Source organism: Lagopus muta, chromosome 29 (genome assembly GCF_023343835.1).
Source record: "Lagopus muta isolate bLagMut1 chromosome 29, bLagMut1 primary, whole genome shotgun sequence".
Classification (NCBI taxonomy): domain Eukaryota; kingdom Metazoa; phylum Chordata; class Aves; order Galliformes; family Phasianidae; genus Lagopus; species Lagopus muta.
In genome coordinates, this window is record NC_064461.1 from 1,821,546 (window position 1) to 1,830,969 (window position 9,424).

Genomic DNA, 9,424 nt, shown 5'->3' on the forward strand with positions numbered 1-9,424 from the left:
TGGGGTTCTGCCCGGTCCCTGCGCTGCCCCCGCTTTGGGGACGGCGTTTGCTGCTTTCATTGAAAACACGGCAGAGGATATTTATATATTTTTAAACAGATGAAGTCAGCGTGTAATTACTCCGTGATATTAATTACACATCACCCGGCAGTGTCAGTAATTGTAATCAAAAGCCACTGTGTTACTCCAGGTATACTCAGCCTGTAATCTTCTCCTTCGTAACTCTTTCGCTCCCGTCAGTAACGCTGCGTTCCGTGCGCACGTAGGCAGGGGTGGATCGGCCCCAGTGCAGAGGAATTGCTGTGCAAAACCCCACTCCCTGCTGCTGGAAGGTATCTTACTCCTTGTGCCCCGCAATTAAAGCTGCACAGGAAACAAGCAGCGGTTACGAGGCGCTCTCCTCCCTCCCCCTCTCCTCCAGCCCTGCCATTGGCACATGGCAGAGGAGGAGGAGGAGGAGGAGGAAGGCTCCTCCAGAGGAGCTGCAAAATGCGCTCCCGGTGCTGCAGAGGTGGTGCTGTGAAGCCTGTTGGTAGCACGGTAACAGCCCCGGTTGTTCTTGTCGCATGGTTTGCATTCAGGGAGCACAGAGCTCACTGCCAGCGTTTTCTATTCCTTGGCCAGCAGCGCATCTTCAGCTTCTGGAAAGGAGCTGCCCTTCCCCTGCACGAAGATCTTGTCATTAGTTTAATTGCTGGGCGGGCAGGGCTGATGGGAGCGTGTCACTGCCTCGGCAGCGCGCCAGCGCCGGCTCTCAGCATTGCTGCCAGTCCCTGTGCCTCCAGGTAACCACCCCTCACCTCCCCGCTCCTCAGATGGGGTGAAGAGGAGATGCCCATCTTCCCATCTTCCCAAGGAGATTTCGAGCACGGCAATGGAGGAAGCCTTGTGAACGCCAAGGATGAGCCTAAAATACAGAATCTCCACTGGCCGCGGGCAGCCAGCAGAGAAAAACATTTCCACGCCTCTCCTGTGGTTTGTGTAGGAACAAAGCGCCGTGCAGCAATGCGTTGCGGGGCTGAAGGAAGTATTGATGGCTGGGAATCGATATCTCCAGCGGGAACCTCCTCACGGGCTGGTAATCAAGTCTGAGAAAGCAACAAGAGTAGGACAAGAGGAGGAAGTGCCAGCTGGGCCGTGAAGTGACAGAGCGGTGATGAGAGCTTCAGCATTGCCACCAGCGCAGGAGCACCTCGTCCTTGGGCAGAGCTGCTGCTTCCTCATGGCACCGCTGCAGCCCACGGCCCTGTGCCCTCCATCGCATGCTCTGAGCTCAGAGTTTGCACGTGGCACCCCCAGCTCTGCACCTCACACCCTGTGGACCCCCATCCTCACACAGCCCGGCAGTCCCTGTGCCCAGCACCCCACACCTCATGCACCTTGCAGCCATGCACCTTGCAGCCATGCACCTTGAATCCCGCAGCCCGCATCCATGCACCCTTCATCCCTTGCATCCTATATCCTTCATTCCATAAACCCTACACCCTTCATCCCATGCATACTTCATCCCTTGAACCCTAAACGGTGTGTGCGTCCGTGCGCCCTACACTCTTCATTCCCCACAAACGACACCCCACATCCTATTCACCCTTCATTCCATTCACCCTAATTCTCATGCACCCTTCATCCAATGTGCTCTAAACCCTCCATCCCACGCACCCTTCATCCAATGCACTCCACCCTCCATCCCATGTACCCTTACTCCCATGCACCCTTCATCCCTTGTACCCAACACCCTCCATCCAATGCACCCTCCATCCAATGCACTCAACCCTCCATCCTATGTACCCCTATTCCCACGCACCCTTCATCCCTCATATCCTACACCCCACATCCCATGCACCCTGCATCCATCCTACGCACCCTGCATCCATCCAGCGCTCTACACCCTCCATCCTATACATCCTTATTCCTTTATCCCTCATACCCTACACCCTCCATCTCGTGCACCTCCATCCAATGCTCTGCACCCTCATCCTCCACTCCATCCCCACCCGCTGCCGGTTCAGCACCGCGGACAGCGCCGCGCCGGTTCCGGTGTCGGTTCCGGTGTCTGTCCCGGTTGCCACGTGGGCACTGAGCCCACCACACACCGACAGATGAGAGGGGAGCTCTCCTGCTCTCCTTTCCCCTGAGCTCCGAGCACCGAAGCGAGCAGGGAGGAGAGCTGGGACCAACGGGAGCCGTGCAGGAAAAGCACAAGAACCAAACAACAGCATCGTCTCGAAAACCCAAAGAGATGCCGACCTCTCACCGGGAAGCAGCCCTCAGACCCCCGCACCGGCTCAGCCCACCCCCCCCATTTTGCAAAGCGAGACGACCACCCCGCCTCTCAGCACTCCAGCTGCTATCCCAGGTGAGGCGAGCTCAACCCGACGCCCTCCATACCCACCCACTGCCTCCTGCAGCGCAGCCTCGGTTTTCCCCTCTGCGAACCTCTTGCACCGCCTGCAAGGAAACGTCCTAAAAACGCCAGAAAAAAAAAAAAAAAAAAAAAAAAAAAAAGGAAAAAATAATTAAAAAAAAAAATACGACGTCCTCTTTGCAAACCCACAGACTGAAAACGCTTCTGTCCAGACTGAAGGAGGCTTCCGCACGGGTTTGCACCTTGCCTCTGTACTGCTCGCTTCTTTTTTTAACGATAGGGGAAAGCATAATAGTTTATTTTAACTATGAAATATATTGCTATATTACAAAGGTTATTGTAACTTTCAATTATGGTTTTGTACCCGACCTGTTGTCGGCAGGCAGCGACGCCCGCCTGCTGCCCATGTCTGTTTCTGAGTACAGTCACTGCGGGGCCGGGGCTGGAGGGAGCTCCCAGCACAACCCCCATCCCGATCCCTTCCATCCCAAGGCGTTAATCCCCGCTGGGATCCTAAATTTGTGTAGCACCGGGGCTTTGCTTTTCGCTTTTCTCAGCCTCCTGAAAGCCATTCCTTCTCCTGGTCCCGTTCAGCCGCGGGATGGAGGCTTTGGGGACGGAGCAGTGCAGGGCGCATCGCTTCTCCCTCGCTTTCGGACTTCAACAACCCAACCGTTTGGCTCAGAGCAGCCACACCGGCGCAGTGCGGTGCTCTCCAAGTTCAGGGATCACCCATCCATCCTCCTCCTCCTCCTGTTTGGGGCAGGAGGGCTGTGGGGTCCCACTCTCTTCTTCCTCTCAGGTCAACGTGTCCCCAGCTCGGGGACGAGGGCATCCCCACATCCCCACTGGTGGCAGGTAAGGATTTGGCACGGGGAGGCCGTGGGGTGCCTGGAGGTTTTGCTTCCTTCCATCTCAGGCTGTGCTTGTGTAGGACGGAGAGGCAGCCCCAAATTTAGGAGAGGGACGTGGTGAGGTTGCAGGGATTGTCCCAGCTCAGCCTTGCCATTCTCAGTGCGCACTTGGGGGGCATCTCAGCACCGTGTGCAGGACGAGGTCTGTAGGGAAATAGTCTTAAACCCCCCTGTGCAGCCCTGCTCTGTGCTCCTGGCCGCTTCCTTCCGTGTGGAGCAGCAGCCAGGGTTGAGCATGGCACCTGGGACCAATTCCTGCTGCCTTCCTCCAGCACAGCAAAATCCCTTACGCAGCTCCTCTATCCCCCCCCCCATCCCCATAGCGCTGTCACTGTTCTCAGTTATCACTATCAGAGCCCATGAACGCACCCGGAGCTGCAGGTTGGAGAGCTCAGAGGGCTCCTTGCAGGGCTGAAGCCCCCCCAGCAGCTCCAGCTGCCCCCCATTGAGCCCAGCTCGGGGGGTTCCTGGGGTTTGTGGCCAGGCTGGAGGAGAAGGGCTGGCTCCTTTCCTTGTGAGCGGTGGTGAGGGCATTGCTGACCCCCTTCTGCTGGGGCTGAGGTCTGTAGGGTGCTTGGAGCCCTTGTGCTCCTCCTGTCCCCAGCCATCTCACAGCCCTGTGACCCCCAGGTAGGTGTGCTGGGGTATCTCCTTTGGGGGTGGGGGGGATGCTGCTGCTCCTGCTGCTGCTGCTGCTGCTGCTGGGGGACTTTGCTCTGCTTCCTGCCCCCATCTTCTCCCCACTCAGTTCCCTAAGGGCTGCAGGGAGGATTTAACATGGGGAAGCCCTACTGCTCGGGGGGTTCTTGCTTTTCCCTGGATGAGCCCCATCTGTGCCCCATTTCCTGAGCAAAGGGCAGCTCTGCAGCCCCCAGGATGCGCTCTTCTCCGCCTCCTGCCCGAATCGTTCCTCCCCTGCACTGCACAACCCAACGTGGCCCTATAGAGCTGCTTGGGGCTGCGGTGAGGATCCGGCCCCACACTCCTCCCAATCTGCGCATGGCCCTGAAGAGGGGAAGGGAACGGGCCCTGCCCGTCCCAGCAGCATTGCCATAAACCGAGCTGTACCCAGAAACAGGCGCGTTTTAAACTATGGCTTTAACCTGTTCACTGTAAAAAGTGCCTTGGACTTTAATCTGAAGAGGTCAGTATCTATAAATATTTACCTGTGCGGGTGTGTAAGTATGCAGATCTCGATGTATAGTTACACACGCAAATATATGACATATACGTACCTACATAAACGCTTCAGACCCCTCTGTTCTGCTGGTCCTTGGAGCTCTGTTCTGGGTGTTGGATGGGAGCTGTGTTGGCAGGGAACCGTTGCGATGCTCAGGGTGGTCGTGCTGTGGGTGCACTGGCATTGGGGTGCTGCCTCTGAGGGGTGCAGGTGGTGGAGCAGCCCCTCACCGGGGGGGTGCTGAGCTCCCTGCATCCCAAGGAATGGCTTTGTGTCCCTCGGGGTCTGTGCTGGGCTCTTGTGGTCCCTATATGAGCTTTAGGAAGACCCCGCAAAGAGAAACTTTCCTTGCTGACATGCAGACATAGGGAAGGATGAGGACAGTGGCACCAGCGCTGGTTTTCCAGTGGCTGCTGCCATCGCTGCCTTTGTTGGTGGGGAGGAGGGGGGGGATGAGGCCTCCCTGAGCTGCAGTAGCAGGCTTTCTGCTTGGGATGGCTCTGCTGTGCCAGCAGCCCACCTGCACGAGGCTTCTTGTGCTGAATGAGAGCCCCTCTCCTTTGGCACTGTGCTGATGCACGCATTTTTTCCCTCCTCTTGAGCCCAGTGCGACCAGAGCTGCTCCCAAAGCTCAGCCATTGGATGGGTCACCTCTCACCAAAGAGACAGAATCTGGCTGGGATGTGGGGCAGAGCCTCGACGGAGCCCAGGCGCTGTGCTCTGAGCTTTGGCTCATGGTTTAACACCCCTTCCTTTCTCTCCCCCCCCCCAAAAAAAAACCCAACCAACCCAGATGCAGCCCCACACCCGCAGAGGAAGGATGGGGTGACATGCAGCGATGGCACCGTGACAAATCACTCAGTCAAGCATTGCTTTGAGCCAAAGCTGCCAACTTTCAAACCACCTCCAGCGTTCCGAGGGGCTCTCAGAGGGCTGATTAATGCCACGCCAGCTCCATTTCCCAAATTAGTGTCTTAGCAGTGCAGAGCCCCGTGCCACGAGTGCAGCTGTGCGCTGGTGCTGCCCGCGGAGACGGGAGGGATTCGTTTAATCTCTGCGTGCGGCACCAAATCTGCATTTATTAATGGTCGGGATTAAGGCAGGAGGCAGAGCTGTGTGTCCCCATGTCCTCTGCCTCCCAGCCCCATGGAGGTGGTGGTGGTGAATGAAGCGCGCTCGGAAGGAGGAAAAATCAAGAGGAATCAATGCTGTTAAGCGCTGCGCTCTGCAGTTGCTTGAAAAGCAGATGGAGGTTCTTAAGAACAGTGGGGAACTGCTGGCCCGCACCTGAGGAGGGGAAAACCGTGGGCACGCTGCCATAGGCCTGAATCGATGCCTGCTGGGAATGTGGGAGCAGCTCCCAGGGCTCGGGATTGCAGCAGGGCTGCTTTCCTTGTGCTCCCATTTCCCATCTCGGGGGTGGGGAGCAGAGCAGCCCCGCGGGGGGGGGGGGGTTCTGCCCTGGGCGTCACAGCGCAGCTCAGGGCCGTCTCCTGCTGTTATTTCCATCTCTCACAGGCTCGTTTCACCGAGATAAAAGCAAGGCTGCTAATTTCATCCCCTGCCGGGGCTGTTAGTTACCACTAATTATCCACACGGCGGTGTGAGGTCTGCAGAGCAGATCGCGCCTCGGAGAGGTCTGGGCAGCGTCAGTGGAGAGCTCAGCAATGCCGTGGCTCGGCTGCTTTGCGCCCCATGCCCAGCACTGCGGGGCTGCGTGCGACGGCTCCTGTGCTCCCCACAGCTGCTGTGTGCTGATATCTCCCTACCCGGCTTGCAGTGTTTGCACAGAGCTTCCTTTTCTCTCCCCGACGTGCCTGCAATCCCCATGAGGGCGCACGGAGGATGCATCTGCATGAGGAGATGCCAGGAGCAGCTATCGTCGCTTCCCAGCGCCGGCTGCTCGCACAGTGAGAAGGGTTCCTCAGCAGGAATCAGCTGTAAAAAAGCGGTGGTAAATGACACTTTGCCGTGCCATGGGTATTTCTGGGTTTCCTGCTGGGTTTCCCGTGCTGCAGTGGTGGAGGTGCTGTGGGGGGGGGGGCTTTGCTGCACTCCCCCCCCCCCAAGTCCCTAGAAAAGCGATCCCTCCTCCACAGCAGTGCTCTGTGCATTCCTGGATCTCATGCAGGGGGACAGAATGCGATAGAAGGGTTCAGAGGGAGGAAACCCCTTCCAAGTGGTATTTTGGGAGCACTGGACCGTGCAGGGTTTGGGGTCGCTGCTCCAGCACAGGGCCTGGATGGCTTTACTTGTACCAAAAATCGGTTGGGAGCAACAGGTTGCGTATTAATGAAAGAGGAATCAATTAGGCTGCGAGCTGCTCAGCCACCTGGTGCTGCTGACTATTTTTTCCCCCTCCTTTTCTTTCTCCTTAACGCTCTGCTGCTGCCTCTGGGGAAGTCATGAAAGAAGCGAGGCACGTTCCAGCTTCTCGCTTGCTTTTAGATTAAAAAAAAAAACGCCTTTTGTGGGGAAATCTGTGCGGAGCATCCAATTAAAGAGCCGTCCCCGTGCCATCCATCAGCACTGGGCTGCGGCTCGGCTGTCAGCCGCTTTGTGCTGCGCCAACAGAACCATTTGCAGCGATCAGAGGGGGGGGAAAGCAGAGAAAAGGTGTGAGGGGATGCTGTGGGAGGCGCAGAGGAGCTCAGTGCGATGGAAGCACTTCGGAGATCTGACTGCAGCCGGCTTCCCGTTGCAGCCTCGGTGCTCGGCAGCCCCGTAAACGCACAAAAAGAGGGGCTGAGCGCTGCCCTTCCATTGCAGAGTGCTGACCCTGGGGAAAATAGCAGGGGGGTGGGGGGAAATCAGGCCTGCCGTTGTGTCCTGGGGTAAAAGGGGAGCCCTGAGATGGGGGGAGGGGGGGGGGGTTCAGCCTCCAGGATGCCTTTCAGCCTTTGGGTTGGGGCTGTGCCCAGCTGGGAATTGCAAAATCCCTTCGATTTGGCTGAGCACACAGCAAAGCTCTCTCTCTCTCTCTCTCTCTGCAAAATCAGATTTAATATTAAATGCAAAAGGGGGTGGCAAAGGGCAGGAGGGAACCTGGGCTGGATGGCACCGTAAAGGTTACAGAACAGAATGTTAATGCTGTCTGTCAGGAAGCTCCCTGCAAGCTGGCAGTGGGAAAGCTCACTGATGTGACTGATGAGCTGCCTGGGAGCTGCTGCCTTCATTCAGAGCAGCACTGGGAGCCCCTTCTCACTGCTCCCCATCCAAGGACTTCCTTCACACACACACAGCCCCCCGGGGGGGTGAAGGCTCTGAGCAGCAGAGCCATGCAAGAACACAGCTCCCTGAGCAACAGCAGCGCAAGGCTGAAGGCCAAGGCGCCCAGCAGACACTGACAGCCATAAAAACGTGACAGATGAGCCCACCAGCAGCCAAGGCGAGGGCTCACGTGGCAGCCTCAGCCATGGGGAACGCTGCTGTTGTCGCAGCCAGCGCCGAGCTGCTCCCTGCTGCTGCAGCTGCACAGTCACTGCGATGCTCCTGCAGCTGTGCCATCCCCACCCACAGCCCCACACGGCACTGGGGAGGCGCAGGGAGAGCCCCCCCCTTCTCACCCCCATCCCCTCCATGCTGTATCAGGATGAGCAATCGCTGCTGATGTCTGCAGAGCAGCCGTGGCAGCTGCTGCTGTGCCATCCGAGCTCGGCTTCACACCTCTGCTGAGCGGTGAGGAGCCTCGAAGGGAATTGCTCATGCAGCGCTGGGTGATGCTGCTGCTTCCCCTGCCTTTGTGTCAGCAGGGATTGCTTCGAAGTGGGAAATCCTATTTGGGAAGCAGCACTGAGCTCGGGGAAGGCAGACCCAGGGCTGGAGCTCTGCGTGCAGCCCTTTGGGGTGCGAGTGTCAGCTGCTCCTTTCCTGCAGGGATGGAGCAAATGGCATTCGTGGTGGTTCTGCAGGTCGAGTGACTGCTTGTTAAAATGGGCCGCCACCAGCACCACCACTGAGGTACCAGTGCTGCAATAAGAATCTATTGGGGGAAAAAAAAACCCAAACAAACCCAAAAAACAACCTTTGGAGGGGAATAGGAGCAGCAGGAGCTGCGGAGATCCAACATGGGGCTCACAGCTTTGCAGCTGCACCCAATGCAGAGCAGCATTGTGGAGGATGCAGGGACTGAACCCCATTCCTTGCAGCACTGCAGGGCTCAACGTTGCACTGCAGGAGCTCAGAGCACAGCCCCGGGCAGCACCTCCGCTCAATTAAAGCTTCCAGTCAGCTGATGGAGGAGAGTAACAAAATGTCCCCGTTGCAATCGAGCCATCGGCTTTTATCTCCCGGTGGGAACAGGCTGATTCAACAGCGAGGAAGCGATATTTCAGCACGTCTCATAAAGCAGCTCTTAAATGAAGCCCGGCGGAACAATGGCCTTCCAGCAGCGGGTCGGGCGGGGGAGCTGTGCCACAATTTATGGCATTTCGTAAGAGGGAGCGGAACAAAGGCGGCACCTGAGGCGCTCGGTGCCTTGGTTCGTGCTGCCATCGTGCGGGGGGGACGAGCTCGGAGTCGGGGGTCCCGCACAGCCTGTGCTGGGTGGGGGGGTACGGAGCAGCACGCCAAGGCTTTCAGCCCCTTATCTCTAAATTAACCCACGGATCGTCCTGATAACAGCTCGGCGGCTCCATCTCTCCCACTGCGTTCCTATGGAGACGAGCTGGAGCTCGCCCAAGTCTCCACGAGTCGTAGAATCATAGAATCCTACAATGGCCTGGGTTGAAAAGGACCACAGTGATCATCAGCTCCAACCCCTTGCTGTGTGCAGGGTCGCCAACCACCACACCAGGCTGCCCAGAAAACCCATAGGGTGGATCCATAGGGTGCCATAGGGACCCACGGGGCACCATAGGGACCCAAAGAATCATTGAATCATAGAATAGCCTGGGTTGAAAAGGAGCACAACGGCCATCAGCTCCAACCCCCTGCTGTGTGCAGGGTCTGCAACCACCACACCAG